We start from the raw sequence: 21,282 nt of genomic DNA, 5'->3' as shown, positions 1-21,282 counted from the left end.
TGAGTGCACTTCTGAGCAAAACAAATGCAGAATGAAATCTGGCTCTGGGTGGAAAACAATTTTTGGTTTAGTTTGGGATTGGTGGAGATGCTGTGCAGTGAGCTGCCTCTTGTTGCCATTCATGTTGGAGGAAAATGTCTGGTTTTGCTCTCTGTCCCGATGAGTAGGAGATGAAGTTGAAGATGCCATTTAGTTACCTCGTTGGACTCGTAGTGAACAATGTAGAGACCATATTTAAAGTTATCTTCTTCATCTGTGCTACTACACCAAGAGGAGGTTAAACGGATGGGATTTAATTAATATCTCTTGTGATAATGACTTTATTGAAAGGCAGTGACCAGGGTTCCCTCTAAGCTGCATGCAGAAAAGAATTCCACCCCACACACCTCCTACGCAGAGCCATGCAGCTGTGTGGTGGACAACAGGCGGCTGCTGCGGTGGCTAGGGCCAGAGGAGCCATGAGCCAGGAAGCGGGAAGCTGCTGTGGTGGCTGGGGCCAAAGGAGCTGTGAGCCATATGGTGGGAGGCTGCAGTGGCTATCAGGGCCAGAGGAGCTGCGAGCCACACGGTGGGAGGCTGCAGCTGGAGCCAGAGGAGCCATGAAGTGGGAGGGTGCTGCGGCAGTTGGGGCTGGAGGAGCTGTGAGCGATGTGGGAACCTGGGCAGGAGAGCAGGGAAGCAGATACTTGTGTTGTATCATAGGGACCAAGGACAGCGGGGACCTGGCACAGAAGCTGGTTGGGTGGGAGGCAAAGGAGCCAGCCATCTGTGGTGGGAGGTACTGGGCACAGGTGAATTCCAGGAGAGCGGAGGAGTAGGGCAAGGTTCAGGGTCAGACACAGGTTTCTGAGCAATGGCAGGGGGTGCGAAACAGGTGAGATATGGGACTGGGCACAGATCTCTGGGAAGTGGTGCTTGGGCTGTGAGCCCTAAGCCCAGGTACTGGCTGTTTGTGTTTGGGGGGCAGATAGCATGGCCCTGGCTTAAATATTGGTGGCATATGGTGGTGGTGGTGGGGGGAGGGAGGCAGGTTGCAAGGCGGGGCACAGCTACAGGGTGTGTGGGGGCGGGGGGGTTAGGCAGTTCACCATGCTATAGAGGTACCAGCTGGCTGTGTGTGGTCCTCATGGGGGCAAAGTGTGTGTTGGGGGCTGGGGCCAGCAAGGTGGGTGGCTTTCAGGATGGGTGGGTACAGGGTCAGGCACCTTGTTAATTATTCATTGTTTTAGTATTTTTTCTTACATAACAATTTTAAATTGTGTGTGTATGTAATTTTGTTAGTAACTGATGTGTGCATTGCTCGCACACATCTAAACAAGCGCACATGAGTTCAATATTCGTGCACAAGAAAAAACTCACTCTGCTCGCGGACGGAAAATTTTAGAGGGAACACTGGCAGTGACTGACGTTTTGGCCCAGTTGGCCTAATTTAGCTATGAAGTTAATCCTGGGTATCGTGTTTAACCTGAGTCTGGCTGACATACACAAGCCTCTAACTTTAGGTTAGCAGTCCTTCCAACTCAGCATCCTGGCCCCTCCTGGGATGTGAGCTATAATCTGGGAGCTGTTACCATTTGGGCTGGTAACTAGCACATTTTGCAGTGAAGATACAAGCAAAACAACTCAAGTGCTGATCGTCCTCCAATGCCTTCCCTTAATTCCCATCTTGTATTCACAAGGACAGATTAACTCTCCCACAGTTCTCTGGGAGAAAAAAATTGTACAGTTGCTCAGTTTATAGCAGCAGCAAGCTCCATTTGCTATGTGCAAGGAAGTCACGGTTATTTTAGTATGGCTTGGTGTTGTGGCTGTTCAGACCTGGGCTAGGCTAGTCTCGATGCTTAGACCAGGGGGCCAGTCTTCCAAGTTAACTATGCAGAGAAAACATACCCCAAATGTTGTGAGATGCTAAGAGTGAGAGGATTGGTGGCCATGTTTTAGCCCCCGGAGGTTCTGCTTCTGTTGTGGGAATTACTCATGGTTTTGGTTCCTCCTTTTGTTGCACTACGTTGTCAACAAGAAGAAAAGAAACATGTCCTTTATCTGCCTACCCTTACTTCTAGCTCCTGTTAAAATAAATTCTCATTATTATGTTTCATGGAATCATAGATATACGAAGTGCCAAGTCCAGCCCCCACTTTAAGGCTGGACTAGGTATACCTAGATCTTCCCTGACAAATGGTTTGTTCTACCTGTTCTTAAAAACTTCCATTGGTGGAGATTCCACATGCTTCCTTGGAAGCCTATTTCAGTGCTCATCTCTCTCTCTCTCTCTATAAAAAAGCTTTTCCTGCTGCGCGCCGAATGACGTCATCAGCTTACTAGAAAGTGGAGTCTCAGTGTCTGACTGACTTGCCCTACAGAACCAACTGTGAAACTGAGATCTGTCTGTAGATCCGTCTGTAACAGGTAGTACAGGAGCAATAGACCAATTCACAAGGTTTTTTCCCATACAGCTTCGTTTGTTCACTTTTCTACATATTCAGTGCAAGATTAACAGGTTCTCTGCCTGCAAAAGTGGCCAGAGAGAGGGGGGTTGGCGAGCATAGTGAGCACAGGGCACATACCTCTAGTCTATCTTTATAATTAGAAAGTTTTTCCTAGTATTTAACCTCAATCTCCCTTGCTGCAGAGTAAAGTCATTATTTTCTCTTTTACCTTCAGTGGACTTGAACACATTACATATTTGAAGACTGTTGTAAGCGCCTCACTCACTCTTGTTTCCCTTGTCATCATGATTGTGAAAATACTGGGAGGGAAGGATATGGTCTTCTTGTGGGTCATCTTTCTGCTGTCATTCTCATTGGAAGGAAGCAACTGATGGTTAATTTCTTTCTCTTTGTCTTGGTCTCCACCAGGACCTTAGTCTGAAATAAGCCCCCCAAGGTCCATTTTGTAAGTGATGCATCCACGCTAACAAACCCATTATTCCAAAATAAGGGGCTGTGGAATTCAAATTCTGTACTCCTGCTTTTTATGAGGAATAACGCCATTCCCAAACTTGTAAGTCTGAAATATCATAAACATGGACACTTCGGTGCTGTTGAACTAATTGGCCTCTGGGAAGCCTTCTGCAGTTCCCCAGAGTGCTTCCTGGGGCTCTGAGTCTGAGGTAGCGCAGCCACATTAGTGGAGCCTGCCTCAGACGACATTGGATTCTTCCCCATAGTGGGGACATGGAACTTCAAATTTGTAAAATTGGGTGCCCAGAATTCGAATTTAGTAAATTCAAAATAATCTCCTAGTGTAGACACATCCTTTGTGTCATAGTGCTGTATTCCTAGCATAGTAAAATGAGAGTAATTTTATAACAGGTTAGTTACCTGGCCTGTTTGTTGAATTTGTGAGCCTCACAGGGGATACAAAGAGCTTTGCATCTGAAGAGAGGGCAGAATTATCCACAGCTTCCGTTTGATAGAAATCAAACTGTGTATTGTGTGTTTTCCTTCTCTGTTTCCCAAATAGGCTTAATGCGCCTATCAGAAAGAAAGGGTGGACTTCAACTGTTCAGGAAACTCCTGTCTCCCAATCTGTAGCTGTTTCCAATCTTATTGTTGTGAGTAAGCTCACATGCCTTTATTGGGCACTAACCACAACCTTTATTTGTTGAATACTTAACCTGAAGTCTGTTTAAGTTTATATAATAGTGGGGTGCTAAGTGCCACTGTACTTGAAGTTGAGATTAGTTGAGTGTTGAACAGTTGATTTTTCTAAATGCATTATAATTCATATGAATGTTCAGATCATATTGAAATTTGCTTTACCTTATTAGGGCTTGGGTTAGAAGTGGGGTTAGTGATTAAAATTTGGAGTTGTTTGAGGAAGGGGCTTCTTAAGATATAGCGTCCCTTACAGAAATCATGACATAATTTCAATTTTGATAGTGTTTTTTGCATATAGCTGGGGCTCAAACTCTTGGTCTGATCCACTTAGGGATGTTAAATTTAGTTTAATCAATTAACCGACTTGTTTAGTCAGCCATCAACTAGTCGATAAGTGGGAAGCCGCATCAGGGTTAGCTCTCGGCCGGGAGCTAACCCTGCTGCAGTCTCCCTTTTAAATGTATTAAGAGCCTGTTGGCTCTTAATACATTTAAAAGGCTAAAGTGCAGCAGGAGGGACCCAGTGCAAGCCAGGACAGCTGATTCCCAACTCATGCAGGGTTCCCCCTGCTGTGTACCAGCCTTTTAAACATATTTTAAATGTACTTTTAAGTCAGCTCTCTCCAGCACCGGCTCCTGCTTCCCCCTCCTTGATGCCTCTGATGGAGGCAGCAAGGGGGGGAAGCAACTAGTTCAGGGACTATTCAACTTGTTGCTTACATCCCTAGATCCACCCCAAACTGATATATCACAGTTGGAGTTCAAGTCTGCTGTTGTCCAGCATGCCCCTTTGGGGATGTAACATTTCAAAAGTTATTTGAGATGAACTTTGTATTTACAAGGTGGTTCAAGTTTGGGCAATGAACCAGAGAGTGATTTTTGCATGCTTTAGAGCAGTGTTTTCCAATTGGTACTCCATGGAACCCTGGGGTTCCACGAAGTGAAAATAGGGGTTCCGCAAGGAGCCGGCACTCCCCCGCCCCCTCTGAATGAGAGAGTGCCGGCTAACCAGTTTCTTAAAGAAGCAGCACACTTGTTTCCCCTTCTTCCCTGGTGACGCAGAGGTGTTGCTCTCAGCCAGCACACTAGGGGGGTGTTGGACCGGAGTGACCTGACGTGACCCACAGCGGGGAGGGAAGCACTTGCCCTCCCCAAAGCAGCTGGTGTGCGCTGCCTGATCAGCTGGGGCTGTGGCACTCGGTAATTTAGTTCTGTGCCCTTTTTGCGCGGTGGGAGGGGAGACGGGGAGGAGCGGAGGTCAGGAGACCCTGGTCTGCGCAGCTCCGACTGTGCAGGCAGCGCTGTCTGCCCTGGGACTCCCTGCACCCTCCCCCCTCCACAGGACAGCATCATGGAAGTAAGTTCCTGGAGTGCTACAGCCCCTGTTGTTCAGGCAGTACGCGTGCCAGCTGTTTGGAGAGGGGAGGTGCAGTCGCACACTTCCTGGAACCCAGAGTTGCTGCAAGATTTCCAGGTATTGGTCCCAGCTGACCCTGTCACCTGTCCAGACCCCCCATGAGTACCCTATACCCAGCCCCCACCAGCACTGTCCCCAGCACCAGCAGCACCCTGCCACCCACCCCAGCAGCACCCTGTCCCCGGCCCCAGCACCCTGCCATCCACCCTAGAATCCAGCATCTCCCTGTCCCCGGCCCCAGTACCCTGCCACCCAGCAGCACCCTCTCCCCGGCCCCAGCACCCACTAGCACCCTGGCCCATGCCCCTGTGGCAAGCAAGAAATACACATGACAGTCACTGAGTAGCTAAAGGCTGTATCCGGTATCCCTTGAACCTGACCCATATTCACTGTGAGTTTGAGTTCTGCTGTTGGCAGATTTCGGTGAATGTTTTTGTATGTGTTTCTACTTTCTACTTGCATTCTGTTTCAGAGGTGGAGAGAACTGGGAATGGAGGCCTTTTTTGAGATTCTTACCCTCCCCTGCCCCCCCCCCCCCCCCCGAAGCAGTGCTTTTTCTTTACAGATATTTCTAAATGCTCTGAAATCGACATATAGACTCTGTAATTTTCAAAGCAATCTGCATTTCATTGGAGCCAGGAGCAGAGTTAGTTGTGCAAATGTGGATCACTTAGTTAAGAGGATCTCACATACAGCTCTTCACAAGAAATATTTGATTTTATTATTCAAATTGATCTAAAGCATGTGCATGTGCAAATTTATTGAAATTTGGTGCTGGGGGCTGAACTAGTTAATGGTGCATGTTTGGTGAATTTTTTGATCAAGCATTTCTGAGATACAGCCATTCAGCTATTTATAATATTTATAATAAAATTATAATATTCTTTTAAGATTAATATTCTTTTTACACTTCTGATCCCCAAAATTGAGATAGCTGGACAGCTTGGTGGCTCAGCTTTTGTGATACTAAGGACCAGTTAGAAATATTTAAATAATTATTAATAATAATTAATTAAATATTTAAATAATTATTGCACTAGAAAAACTTGCAGACAGTTTGCATCTCTCCAAGCTATTGCTTTTTAGAAACTCCTTTGTGGAGGGTTACGTGATACCCAGGAAAAAGGTAGCTGCTTAGTCCACTCCCCACGTATCAATTAATCTTTAATAATCACTTTCATACAGATTGGCAATAAGTGTCTGTCATAAAAGTTTAAAATAAATGCCTGGCTCAACGTCAAATTGTTGAACATAGATTCCAATGATAAAATGGGGACATGGGAACAAAAGACCTAAGTCTGAACCATTTAGGCAGATGAAGAGGGAGATCATGACGCCACAGAATCTAACCCAGGATGTCGACTCGGAGCACTGATTGAATTCAAAAGACATTCGTGGCCTCACTAAAGATGTATGTGTTGTAAAATCCCAACCAGCTCCCTTGGAAACTTAGCTACAAAAGGCAGCCATTGATACCAGTGAAATTAAATTAAACTCCCTCCTTAAAGCTTAGACTAGACAAAATGGGAGAAAAACAGGTTGGGCCCAGTCAATACCTAGAGTTGCCAGGTGTCTGGTATTGACTCAGACAGTCTGGTATTTTCAGCTCCTGTCTGGTAAAAATAAATTCAGAAAGTACTTGACACTTAAAATGTCCGGTATTTTCTGATTTTTTTTTTTTTTTTTTTAACCTGGCCAGGGGGTGAAAATACCAGACTGTCCGGGTCAATACTGGACACCTGGCAACCCTATACACAGTCAGCAATTGGACCCAGCCCCCCCTCCCATCTAGTTCTGTAGGGGAGCTGTCTGGCCCGGAGGAGGGAGGGAGGCAAGATGGCCACCTGTTAGAAGAGGCAGAGCCCAGCCCCTCCTGTTCTTAAAGGGGGCATGCTGCTTTTTTTTTTTTTCGCTTACTAACTCTCTGGGACCTTTTTTTTTCTTTTTTCTCAACAACTTTGGTCCTCCCCCCTTTTTTTTCAACAAATTTTCTCCCCGTTTTTTGGGGGGGGCTAAGGGGGAGTGTTTGGTATTTTTGGTTAAACCATCTGGCAACCCCAGACCACAGTGGCCCCCCAAAGCCCTCGTAGGGTTGCCAGGTGCCCGGTATTCACACCCTCCATCCGGTTAAAAAAAACAGAAAATACTGGATATTTAAAATGTCCGGTATTTCCTGTTTACCTTGGACAGAAGTCTGGCAGGGACAATTTTCCCTTGCCACATCTGGCAAGGGTGAAGTAGTGAGGAGTGCGGGGTCATTTAAAGCTGCAGTGCTTTTTTTTTTCCCTCAACAACTTTGGTCTCCCCCTTTTCTTTTTCTCAACAGAATTTTTTCCCTATGTTTTTTTTCTGACGGGGGGGGGGAGGGGGAGTGTTCAGTATTTTTGGTTAAACCATCTGGCAACTTTATCAATACCAGACATCTGGCAACCCTAGGCATAAAGCAAATCCTCAGGGGGACTAAACTCAGATGCAGCCTCAAGTACACATCCACCTTCACTATGGATTTAGCAGGCTCCACAAGAATTTCCAAAAATCTATTTGTCGCTTGGCAGGTACTGGAAAGACTGAGATGAAAAATAGCAGAATGATTTAATTATAATAAAAAGCATACTTCAGATTTAAAAATCAGTTTGTTTTCCTATGTGTCCTTGTAGGTATAGTAATATATGCTATATAATCTTCCAACTCCTTGGAGATAATCAGCTAGGTTGAACTCGTTTGTTGATCTCTTTTGGAATTTAGCACTACAATCCATAGAGTAACAGTTTAACATTTTTTCGGGATATATAGCAGCATCTAATTACTAAAATATTAATCATCATAACTTGCACTAAGAACATAAGAATGGCCATACTGGGTCAGACCAAAGGTCCATCTAGCCCACTAGCCTATCGGCTGACAGTGGCCAGCACAAGGTGCCCTAGAGAGGGTGGACCGAAGACAATGATCAAGCGATTTGTCTCCTGCCATCCTTCTCCAGCCTCTGACAAACAGAGGCCAGGGACACCATTTCTATCCCCTGGCTAATAGCCTTTTATGGACCTAACCTCCATGAAATTATCATGCTTCTCTTTAAACTCTGTTATAGTCCTAGCCTTCACAGCCTCCTCTGGCAAGGAGTTCCACAGGTTGACTACACGGTGTGTGAAGAAGAACTTTCTTGTATTAGTTTTAAACCTGCTACCCATTAACTTCATTTGGTGTCCTCTAGTTCTTCTATTATGGGAACTAATAAATAACTTTTCTTTATTCGCCCTCTCCATACCATTCTTGATTTTATATACCTCTATCATATTGCTCCTTAGTCTCCTCTTTTCTAAACTGAAAAGTCCCAGTCATTTTAACCTCTCTTCGTATGGGACCCGTTCCAAACCCCTAATCATTAGTTGCCCTTTTCTGAACCCTTTCCAAGGCCAAAATATCTTTTTTGAGGTGAGGAGACCACATCTGTACACAGTATTCAAGATGTGGGCGTACCATAGTTTTATACAGGGGCAGTAAGATATTCTGTGTCGGTAGAATATATTTGCTAGCTCTGTCTCTGATGGATTGTGTTATGGTAACCCCAAATCCGTTGGAACAGTCGCTATGCCTAACACACTAAGTGGATTATAACCTAAACTTTTAAATAACACTAGTTACTCAATTTGTGCAGGGCATTTGGCATTAAATAGGCTGAGAACTACTGCTGCATAGCCTTATCTCTAGATGTAGAGAAAACCTTTGATTAACAATAAAAATCAGGTCTGAACTAGTATCCCTGAATTGGGTTCAATGTATTATACTATTGTCACCTCAGTTCACTATTGACAAATGGAATTATTTCTCTTTCTTTTCATCTAGAAAGAGGGACATGACAGAGCTGTCCACTGTATCAACTGCTGCCTGTCAATCTGTCAAGTAGTGTAGACATGCCCTTATCTTCCATTTAATTCCAGACATGTATAGTGACATGTAAGCATGGAAGATGACTGTGACAGCAGTATTAGCACACCAGTAACTCTATAGATGCTTTATAAACTTTAATACTTTCTCTTCTTAAAACTGTACACAGGGCATCTAGCGAGTCAAGTATATACACAGGGTTTGCTGGGCTGGTACTACATGAACTGAGGCCTGCATGCCACTGTCTTCACTGCAGTTGTCACCCTCTTTAGCTAGCTGAATTCATGCAAGCTCATGTGAATTAGCCTGTGCAGAGCTTTTATTGTGTAGACATACCTTTAAATTTTTAGAGAGGCCATTGTGTTTACCTAGTCAAGCTTCCAACATAGCACAGCAAAGAAAAAAGGGTCCCTAATCTTACTAGTTGCAACTGCACCTTTTCTCAGACGGTACTGTGAGCACTGGTGTCTTACTGCAACTAATTTCTGGACCAATACATAGTGAGAGTCAGTAGAGTCAGCAGGAGTGTATGAAGAGGAATAATGGTTGTAGCATTCTGTTGAACGTAATACAGAAATTGGCAGGTTATTTTAAAGAGATGTCAGGGTTGATTTAGTCCCTGTGGCAATTCTCACTTTAACGGGGCAAAATTAAGGTTATATGGAAGTGCGGTGTGGGAGATATTACCTTAAATTTATATTTTCTAGTTTTCAGAAGTTTAAGTTTAGGGTGCATTTCAAATGCTACGAGGATATAAGGCACAGCCAGTCAGTCTTGAATCTGCATAACATTTTTGAGCAGTGAATATTCATATGTGATTCAGTAAATTAAATCCACATTTTAAAATTAAAAACAAAAAGATGGATTATTTATTACATTGCTGAGAAGAAGGTTAACTGACTTTAATAATTTGCAGCTAATATGTGCACTCAGTTTAGTGACAAAGTGTATTTAGTAAAACACAGCATATATGTTGAAGTGTATTTCATTTAGGTCAGTGAAAACTTTTCTCTTGCAGTGAAAGCATATTTAGAGTAATGATCACACGAATGCTGCCACCTGTTGTCTGTTACACAATATAACAGATCAGTGAAGGAAAGATGCAGTTCTAAACTGTCTAAAGGCTGAAAAATCTCTGTTATCCCCCATTATGCACCTTTCCAGTTAAACAGTTGTGCGGTGCTGCATATTGCAAAGAGTGAAGAGAATTTCAATCTATCACAGGGAATTAAGTTATGTCATGAAGTGTGTGAGGTTTGATTGCCAATATTACAGAATTACAAATATTGTTAAATGTTTTAAGATCATTGATTTCAAATTAAAACCACACTGGGTTGTTGTCTTCTTTAGAATAAAAAAGTTCCAAATAGTCTATAGCTATATATTATAAATAGAAATATTAATGTTCTTATAGTCTGAATTTAATTTTTAGTCTTTCATTTCATAGTCTTTGTTCTTATATTATGTGATAAAACTTAAAAGCATAGTGATCACTGTTACAAACTGGGGCATGATCTAGACTGACATGTTTCACTCCTGCCTTTTACAATGCCTTGCTGATGTAGCCTCCAACCTGGACTGCTCACAAATAGCCTCCAGCATATAAGTCCCTCCCAGCAAATATGCTGCAGCCAGCCAGCCATTCTTGTGCTCTTACAAGCCTTAGGCCAGGTCTAAACTAGACCTGGCATCTCAGCTTAAGATACGCAATACCAACTACATAGAATATGTAGCTGGAGTTGGCTTCTTTTAAGCTGAGCTTGATGGTATTCCCACAATGGGAGGTTGACAGGAGAAAACAGTCCAGTGGGTTTCCCTTACTCATTGCAAAAGCAGGAGTACTGGATGCTGGTGGAGGCATCCTCTGAGTTTGATTTAGCGAGTCTTAACTAGACTCGCTAAATCAAACTCTGGAAGATCGATGCTGGCAACGTCGCTCTTCCATGTAGTGAAAGAAAAGGCCTGAGTTATGCTACAGGGTGATCACAATAACCCAGATCTTCACCCAGAAGTGTAAGTATTTTTAATACACAGCCCTCTCCTGGACACTACAACTACATTAAGTCCATTATATCTTTTCGGGAATTATTTGTGAGGTTATTATCTTAAATAGTCATCTAGACATTTCAGCTACAACACAGTGGATTAGATAAAATAATAAAACAATAATTACAGGTTGGATGTTTCTAGTCTGGCACCCTTGGGATCCGACGGGTCCTGAATGAAAGGATTTTCTGGACCAACGGAGGTTCCTCCCCTAATGACCAGTCCTGCTCTGCTTCCTCCAGGCTAGGGCTCTGTGGCTGCTGCTGTGGTTGGAGTTCCCCGGCTACAGAGCTCCAACCTTGTTCTGGCCCCAGCAGTGGCCAGGGAGTTCTGGACCAGTGGCAGCCAGGTGGCTGCAGAGCTTTGGCCCCAGCTGTGGAGCTCGGGAGCTCTGCAGCTGCCTAGATCTGTGGGGAGGGGGGGTGGCCAGAGCTCAACAACTGGGGCTAGGGCAGAGCTCCCTGGTTGCTGGTGGGGCTGGAGCTCCCCAGCTGCTGGGGCCAGAATGAGGCCGGGAGCTGTATGGTTAGGACCAGAGCTCCCTGGCTACAGTTGGGCTGGTGCATATAAAAAATGATTGCAAGATAAATAAAATACAACTATATGAAACTATGTTGGACTCAAAGCAAAGTTTTTTCAGTACATGCTCTACTGATCAAGTTCTTTAGGTCAGGACTCCTTTTCCAGAGTTCAACAGCTACTTCCTTTGTCTTTTTCAGGTGCAGAGACTGCAGTGGGGAGGCAGGCTGAGTCTCCTGGGGTATCTGGCTCTTTTTTTATAGTCCTGTCCTCTCTTTGAGAAGCATTTTTCAGTGGGAGCAAAGTGACAGGCAGCCTATGTGGAAATTCCCTGCTGTTTCTTTGCTAAGATGTAGATTTTTTTTCTTCATCTTTTTTTGCCAAATAATGGCCATTTAGCAAGTAATGGTTAATCAGCTTTGTTTACACCTGGCTAAGACATCAGGTTTCCCTTTTTCTGGGTTTGGCTACTCCCCAGACTTACCTGGAAAACACACTTGTAGTCATGAACTCAGTTTATGTTTATAACTTCACATATAATGTTTCTACGTGCATTTTACTATTATATTGTTCAGTAAATTGTGAATTTTTAAATATCTGACAAAGTAAACCTTGTTCAAACATTATTACCATAGTTTGTAGTTGTGAACATGGATATATTCTGTCTCAGTCACTTTTTCACTGTACCTCAGACAAGTCCCTTCTAATTGTTTACCTTTTCAAATGTAATAATCCACTTTTTGAAAACTCATCATGTGGAACATGCACTGTACTTGTATCCAGTCTTTAATGTAGCTCTGTCAAGGTGATGCAAACAAAATTGGACATAGTACAGTGGCAACTCTTATTTTGACTTTTTTTTTCTTTTGACCAAAACTTTGTAATAAATTGACTCACTGAAAGAGGAAACCCTTCCACATCTAATAAGTCTTTTCACTTTGGGGAATAAGGAGGAACTTCTCTTTTTCTTGTACTGTTACTGTGGATTTCTAGAAGGCTGTATTTTCAGTCCAGCTAGGAGTTAGATGTAAGGATAGTAGCTTTTTTTGCTATTAGTAGGGATTATTCCTTCCTTTACCTCTGTGGGGAAGTAGCAACCTTGTTTGTTCTTCATGCATAGCCAGAGCAGAGGAAAATGGGGAGGTGTAATCCCCTTGGACTGCAGAAGGAAATCCTGCCATTCACTTTAAAAGGCTGGGACAAACTTTTCAGAAAAAATAATAGTTTAAACTTTTTTAAACTCGTATTAATATTGATGGTGACTTTTATCTTATGTTTGAAGAGTATTAGCATAATTAAAATAAATGCCCCATGCTGAAGTCAAGAATTACATCATGCTGACAAGTTTCTCTCTGTGATCACTGGGATCTATCTACCCTCTTTGTTTGGAATTCGATATCTTTGCATGAAGCAGGAAAATTTTTTCTCTCATTTTATGGGCCTCCCAGATTGAGCTTTTTAAATTTCTCATGACTGAATTCCTTGCCACTACACCTTCCCTCTTCTAAATTATATAATACTACTTAGAAATGTTTACAAAGTGGTTAATGAGGCATCTGTGTAACTGTTAAAAATCTTGGGGTTACACACTGGACTCTGAAATATAAAGCTTATACTATAGAGCCCTCAGCGCAGGGTGTCAGCTGGCTCCCCAGGAGCAGGTGCAAGCTGGAAGCTGGCTTTTAAGCTGACACCCAGCACGCACCAGCTCCTGCTCTTGGGGAGATAACTCCTGCCCTGCGCTGCTGCCTCTGGTATTGTAGCAGATCAGCTGGTATGCACCAGGAGCTGGCTTCTGGCTCCACTCCCAGGGAGCTGGCTGCCACCCCATTCTGCAAGCTCTGATGCAGAGTCACAGCACTGGGTGGCAGTTGGTTCCCTAGGAGTGGGGCCAGGAGCCGCCCTTTAACCACTACAGTAAATAGTTAACCAATAAGCATGAGCTTATTAGATTAAACAGTTACACTGTTACATCCCTAGTTCTGCTAGCTACCTGTTCTTGGGGGAGAACTCATCTGAGCAGGAATATCAGTAGTCTCCCATTCAGCTTCTGTGTTAACCATATTCTTGTAAAATAAATGTGACTGCTTTCCAGAATGTTTGGTCTTTGCTTGATTGAAACTCTGTTGGAACAAATGCAAAGCAGGGAATTGGATGACTTCATAAATAAGTTGTTGGAACAACTAACTCTGGGGCACACGAGGAGACTCTTGACTTACCTAAGTAACAGACAAAAGTTACTGCAAGAATAACTTTTAGTTGCCTAATAACAGTGAGTTCAGTGGAACTCCAAGCAAGAGCAGTTGTATGACTGGGATTTTAATGATTAGATAGCTAAAGACAGGTGATAAAGAACAAAATCATTAAGTATATGAGAAGCAGCTGGGAAAACAGTTGGTCCAGTAGCCTACCAGAAAATTTGGAACCTATCCTTCAAGTCTTTGCTGATTAGGAAGGGAGTTTGCAGACTCAGGGTATGCATAAGTAACAAGACTGTTTATTTTTTGCTTGGTTTGTTTTTATGCTCACAGTTACGTGATAAATAAAAGTAAATGCTCTTTGGGAGCCATCATTTGATTCTGACGTGAGCCTTTATGATAAAAACAGTTGGAAAAATCACTGAGATGTTTTGCAACATCCTTACTTTTCTTGTTTGAGTTTTCAGAGGAGCCAAGTGATTTCATTGCAATAGTCATGGGGAACACAGAACTGTTTGTTGCTTTAAAAAAAGTTGTAGTCATGGATTAATAAAAGGGAAGATATTTGAAGTGAGGAAACTCATTGTTCTACAAAAAGCTGTTAATTTTCCATTGTAAATATGACAGTAAATATAAAACAAAACCCACACTGTATAAAATCAACTTTGAGTAACAACACTTCGTAGAGTTGTCACGTTACTGGATTTTGAGGGGAGCAGCCATATGACAGCTGCACCCTGGGGGGGGGTGTTTCCCCCAAAAGTTGGTCCAAAGGGGGCCATGTGAGGTGTCAAACAAAAGCTTACTTTCTACTGATTCTGTATATGCTCTCCATATATTTTTATAATGTCTGTGGGTGGAGTTATGAATATGTACTCTGTATGGAGACTGGAAATTTCTCTGTATGTGATTGAGTAATGGACCAGGAACGTTTGCCCATGGACATGCTAATGAGCAAAGTTCCAGGGAACAATGGACTTCAAAGACGCCACTGGCCATGTGACTCCCTTCAGCTTGGAAGAAGCCAGGAGGGAGTATAAATATGCCATGTGGCCGACTCCATCTTGGTGCTCAGCTTAGCCCTTCATCCCAGAGGTAGCAGTGCAGGAATTGAAGAGCCGGAAAGAACTGTGGACCCATCCTGATGTAAGATGTTCACCAAAGACTTTTAAGCCATCAGTTATAACATCTCTGCTGCAAGCCTGCATTGAGAACTGGGAGATATGATGCATGTAATGTATGATACTTTAACAACCTTACTCTCATGCTTTTCTATTTTGTGGTAATAAACTTTTAGATTCTAAAGGATTGGCTCAGCGTGATCTTGTGGGTAAGGTCCAGAGGGTAAATTGACCTGGGATCTATGGCTGGCTTCTTTGACCTGGCTATCTATGGCTTCTATTCGGGGAAGGTGAGATTGGGTTCTAAAATCCCTCACCTGTGTATGAGGCCTGGTGCCATCTGGGGCACAGATATTGCTGGGATGTCGGAGGGGTTTTGCTCGTGAGGCTTCAGGCAGGCAGCTGAAGTGCTCTGTGGGACTGGTTTGTGGCCTGTTTGGGAAGGTCTCCAGTCTGGGGCCTGTAAGGAGCCCCGAATTTGAGCAATTTGCCCTGAGCAGACGCCCTCAGCTGTGCCCAGGCTTGGCCCGATCCATCAGAAGAGTCCAATTTTTAAATGATCTTTATGAACTGTAGAAACCAACAGTAGAAACCATCAGGGTTTTCAAGGAGATGTTCCCAAGTACCACAAAATAAAATTGGATATAATGTAGAACATAATGAGGACTGGATTGTATTAATTCAAGAGTTATGAATATATTTTTAAGAATGAAGTGATTGAGCTACCAAAAATAATGCATAAAAATATCAGACTATTTATTCCTACTATGCATTAAATAAGACACCAGTACAAAGTGAAGTTATGCAGAAGATCCGTTTAGGGTAAGCTGTGTCACTAAACAGATACACTCTTGTCTTTTGTATAATCTGACACTTTATCGTGATATATGTATTCATCCTGAATACAAATTGGGTACTTATTACTCATATAACACTCACTGATCTTCATTTTGCAGGATCATCATAGAGCTTTTTTGTAACATAATGTTTTTATCTTTCCTCGAGCCCTCCAATACAATAAGTACAGGTTGTACCCCCCTTAACCTGAGCTCTGTGGTGCATCAACATCCATGGTCTGGTAGGGGCGGAGTGGGGGAGGAGGAGCATGACTTCAGCTAGAAGCCCCATGTTGAAGGGAGGAGAGCACAGCAGGGAGTTCTGGACCTTGCTGCCTGGCTATAAACTCTCCTAGATTAATAGTTTATAGCCCTCACCACCTCAGTTTCTGTACTATATTGGCTACTGCTGAGCAAGAACAAATGAATGTCCCCCAAAGATTTCATTCCCCACAGAATAATAGATTTTGATAGAGAATCAAAGGGAAGCTTCAAGGTAGGTCAAGCTGGAATTATGCCTTTTGACCACTAGCGACTGAGGAGAGGGCAGTTGGATTGAGCAGAAGCACCCAGCCACGGAGAGGTAGAGGGCAGAGACTGTCTTCTTCACAGCATCTTGCCCATGTGGCCAGGGGAGAGGGCATGGGATATGGTAGGGACAAAGTGGGGCACACGCAGCTGCATTGGGGGTCACACAGACTGAGGTTCAGAAGGGTTAGTGGGCAGGACAGACTGGGGCAGGGGCATAGGAGCTAGTTGGATGACAGCATTGAGCCAGGGAGGGCATGGGTAGGTAGGAGGCAAGACAGGAAGGAATGGGAGTGCACGGCCACATGGGGATATAAGCTGATGTGCCGGACAGAATGGGAGATACCGGGGTTAGCCAAGGTCTGCATGGGGATAGGGGGCTCCCCAACTCCCTAACCATCCTTTGTTCCATACTTCTGTCTACACCCAACAATTCTCTAGGTTCACCCCCAGGCTCCTTCCCAGAAATTACTTCCATTTCTCTCATTTCCTTTGCCTCCCCTAGCCCTTTGAACTGTTTCTGAGGGGTGTGGAAAATACATTTCTGTATTGTAGTTTAAGTGAATTATTACTCAAAGATCTATGTTAATATGCTTAGAAAGAAATCTATTTGTCAAAAAACATTTCCTGAATCTTTTTTGTTGTCTGTGTTGTTACAGACATAGTTGTTGACAGATATTTTGAAATAATTAAACAAAAATAATTAAAACTAGTGTGATTATATTATAAAATGTTGACAAAATATTCAGAATGTTTAATATTTTAGTGAAGGATTCCTCCAGGTATAATTTGTTAGAGTAGAAAGTGCCAATCAGCTCATTATTAGAGATCTGCAAAATAAGGACAGCCATTCAGAGCAGGGAGAAGTTGGGGAAATGGAAAGGAAGAAATCTGTAGAAGAGTGAATGTCTGGAGCTAGTGAGCTTTAGTTCTTTAGGGGGCGAACTTTTGCCTTTCTGCGCCAGCGTTACTGCATTTGGCTTAGCGTCTTAATTCTTTACTTTTTTTTAAGTATGATCCCATAAAAGGGTCTTTTGTAGTTGGATAGTTATACTTGGTGTCCCCACTATAAATCGTCCTGGTATACATCTGTTCTGCATGAAAGTCTTCGACGCTTGTAGGAATTGATGCATTAAGTCCTCCCACTCTCCACTCTTAAGTCGCACAAAAAAACCCCAAACCAATTTGTGCAAAAACGGAAGTCAGCCACGGGGAAAAAATTTCCCACTTTAAGTTGTTTCATTATAAGTCCAAGTTTTTTTAAATGTATCTTGAGGGTGGCCTGTATATCTTGCTAATGAAAATTGCTATATCAATGCTTATGCCTTAAGATATAAATTAATCAAGAACTTCTTGAGATTAGGAAGAAAATACTCCTATGAGCAAATTGTTATACTTCGAAGCCTCTCTCATTTTTCATTGAATCATTTAATACCATTCTTTAAAGCAAATTAGCAGATTAGATGTCATGATCTGGTATGGCAAGTCTCGTTCCTAGCTATTCTGTTGTAATGATGCATGATCTCCAGCTTTTGAAGAAACAGAAGTGTTGTTATGGAAAGATGATATACAGTCTGAAGGGAAAACTGTTTCTCTACATTTATGATTTTTTTAAAAGAAATCTAGTTGAAGAAAAATCAAGGTAATGATTTTCCCTGCCTTAGCTGAAAGCAAAATACTATGGGTAAGACATCTAAAAATGTTTTAATAGATCAAGTTTTTTCTCTCCCCTTATGATAATTTTTTGAGGAAGGTGGGTTGGGGTTGGGATTGTAGAAGTGGGGAATGTGACTCCATTCTGGTAAAACTTAAACTGCTAGATTATTGTGGTGCGTAAGCAGAGAGATTTACACTGGAAGGAAAATCTATAAATCCCTTCATGACTCCAATTCTTTCATTAGATTAGGCTGAACTAATTGTTGCATGTAGTAAATCATTGACAGCAGTTTATCACAATAATTATTTCTGTCATACTCACCTTTTTTGTAACTAAAATGTGTATGGTCAAGGGAACCGTGTGACATTTGGGTTTTTGATTATCATAGAATACCAGAACTGGAAAGGACGTTGGAAGGTCATCAAGTCCAATCTCTTGCACTCACAGAAGGACCAAGCACCATTTTGATCATCCCTGACAGTTGGTTATTTAACTTGATCTTAAATATCTCCAGTAATGGAGATTACTCAACATCCCCAACCAACTTATTCCAGTGCTTAACCACCATGACTGTTAGGAAGGTTTCCCTAATATCCAACCTAAACCTCTCTTGCTGAAATTTAAGCCTATTGCTTCTTGTCCTATCAACAGAGGTTAAGGAGAATAATTTTTCTCCTACCTCCTTGCAACACCCGTTTTGGTACTTGAAAGCTACTATGATGCCCCTCTTAGTCTTCTCCTTTCTAAACTAAACAAGCCCAATTTTTTGTCATCCCTCATAGGTCATGCATTCTAGACCTTTAATCGTTTTTGTTGCTTTTCTCTGGACCTACTTTAATTTCTCCACATCTTTCTTGAAATGTGGTGTCCAGAACTAGACACAGTACAGCAGTTGACTAGGGTTGCCAGGTGTCCGGTATTGAACCAGACAGTTCGGTATTTTTGCCTCCTGTCTGGTAAAAAAAAAATCAGAAAATATCGGACACCTAAAATGTCCAGTACTTTCTGATTTTTTTTTTCCTGGCCAGGAGGCAAAAATCCCGGGTGCTTACCGGGTTCCGCAGGGGAGCTGTGAGGCCCTGCGCAGGGAGGCAAGATTTTTTTGGTGGGTTTTTTTGTTGTTGTTGTTGTTTTTTTTTTTTTTTCCTAATAACTCTCGGGATCCCTTTTTTTTTGTTTGGTATTTTTTCTGAAACCATCTGGCAACCCTAGGTGAGGCCTAATCAGAGCAGTAGATCGGAAGAATTACTTCTTGTGTCTTGCTTACAGCGCTTCTGTTGAAGGGGAAAGGAGAAGCAGGAGCCATGCATACAGCAGCAGGAGCTCCCTCTTAAGCAGGCCCATCAAAAACCACAAAGTAAAATACTACTAGAATTCCTGAATTGTTTGTTTCATCTTTTGTTTGGGGTGTCAAAATCATACCTTACGTTATGTTGTGTGCTATCCTCTTTCTTGTTCCAAACAGGCATTGGAAACTATTTCCTTTCAGCCACTTCTTTTCCAGACAACTTTGTGGGTCTGTCTGCTACTCTCTGATGCCTCCTGTGACTTTGGGGGTCTAAAGCCTGCCTGAATCCTGCTCCCCCTTCCAAATTCCTCAATGGTAAGGTTCTAAACAAACACACTATTACAGTAAACAAGTGGAAAGGGTTCTCTATGTTCCTCCAGGGTAATTTGTAATGTGACTTGCTGCCATTCCCCCATATTTTCTCCTCCAAAATGTCCTCTGTTTGACCTCTGTTACTGTGAAGTCAATGAAGGTTCAGCCAGCAGCAATGGACCAGTAGACTGAGAAAAAGTTAGTAACTCATAACCACCACTTGCAAAGGAGAAAGGCTGATTAGGATTTTGTAGGGATGATGTGAAAATAAGTCATAGAATATTTTTCAAGTAAATATGTTTACAACTGAGGAGGTGCATTTGTTTCCTGTTCTTGTCTGCTGTTGGGAAGTGTTATGAAAGATTTTTAGAATGGGATTTTTCTGGTGTTCTGAGAAACAATTTCAAAACACAGACTGTCTCATTGCTGTTGTAACCTTAGCATCTCTCATAAAGCTCATAAGTTATCCAATAAAGGCACCCCTGAACCCAGATAATAAATAAGTTTAAAAGAATTACACTAATATGTTTATACCTGTAACACAAATGTTATTAACTCTTGTAGACTTATAATTCTGATTACTGATTACTTGATTATATACTCAATAATAGTTAAGAGCAATTAAAATGGGATTTCATAAAATATCTACCATGCCAATACATTTATATGGCTTTATCTTTTCTCATTTATATTGTTTATAAACCTAGAATTACTCTTGATTCTCACCAGTGTGAGAGGAATATCTAGATTTTAGTCTATTGCATAGTAAAGTTTTCAGGTGGCAACATGCAATGGAAATTACAGTGAAGGATGTCGATTTCTCATAATATTAATTCTTTCTGCAGCATTTGATAATAGATATAGTATAGGTTGAATCCCCTAAATCCGAGACTCTCTGATCCAGCAACATCCATGGTCAGGCAGGATCAAGGATTTTGCTAGACCAAAGAGCCCCAGCTCCCAAGAGTGAGAGTCAGATGGGAGTCCAGCAGCTGGAAGCCCCACCATCGGGAACAGCAAGTCCCATCCTGGGGAGCCACAGCCAGGAGGGGAAGCAGCTGGGCAGCCAGGGAGCCTCATCTCCAGGTGCTCAGCAGCAGGGCAGCTGGCGGGGGCTCCAGCCCAGCAGGGGGTGGCAGCGGTGCAACAGCCACGAAGCCCTGTCCCTGTGGAGCCCCAGCAGACTGAGGCAGAAGTGGGGCTGCAGCGGTGGGGCTGGGGAGCCCCAGAAAACCTCAACCAGCTGGCAACAGTGTGATGGAGTGGGTCTGGAGTGGATCCAGCTGGAGGGGCCGTATCTTGGGAGTTTGATGGCAGGAGTTTCGAAGGTGCCGGATCAGGGAGATCCAACCTGCATATTGTTCTGCTTTGGAGATATATCAAGGTTTAATAAGATTGCTAAGAGAACTGGGAAAGATCCTTTTGTCTTTAACATGCCGCTTGCCAGACACTATTTGATCACTTACCTTATTCTTTGTCTAGAGTGAAGCTATTAGGAGAGGTCCTGAGACATGGTTTCAACTGTCAGCTATATGCACATGACACCAGACTTCACATCTCACTTGCACTGTTGATAGCAGTGTTACATAACTATTTAGGTGCCTGGCCAAGATTAGCAAGTGGATGAAAGGCAGCTGGCTGAAGCTAAACCAAGTCAAGACAGAGATGATTTTAATGGAATGAGGGAAACCTTTTGAAGAACCAGTAAACGGGGTAGCATCTTGCATTTTTGAAGGACTCTGCCCTCAGATTGCCAAATAATTTTGTAATAAGGGAATTTTCTTGGGCTCCTCATGCTTTTTGGACTACGGATGTAAAATCATATTTAAATTGATTAACTGGTTATATGTGATATTTAACTGGTTAACCAA

The 21,282-nt window shown here is 42.7% G+C and overlaps 1 protein-coding gene across 1 annotated transcript in view; it reads left to right on the top strand.

Annotated features, from left to right (window-relative positions):
- UBAC2 (UBA domain containing 2) overlaps positions 1-21,282 on the top strand; it is a 168,017-nt gene that overhangs the window by 45,055 nt on the left and 101,680 nt on the right. The window lies entirely within an intron of this gene.

Source organism: Pelodiscus sinensis, chromosome 1 (assembly GCF_052426305.1).
Source record: "Pelodiscus sinensis isolate ZL-2025 chromosome 1, ASM5242630v1, whole genome shotgun sequence".
In the NCBI taxonomy this organism is placed as follows: Eukaryota; Metazoa; Chordata; order Testudines; family Trionychidae; genus Pelodiscus; species Pelodiscus sinensis.
Note: the sequence above shows the minus strand (reverse complement) of the source record. Positions and strands in the feature narration are given on the sequence as shown.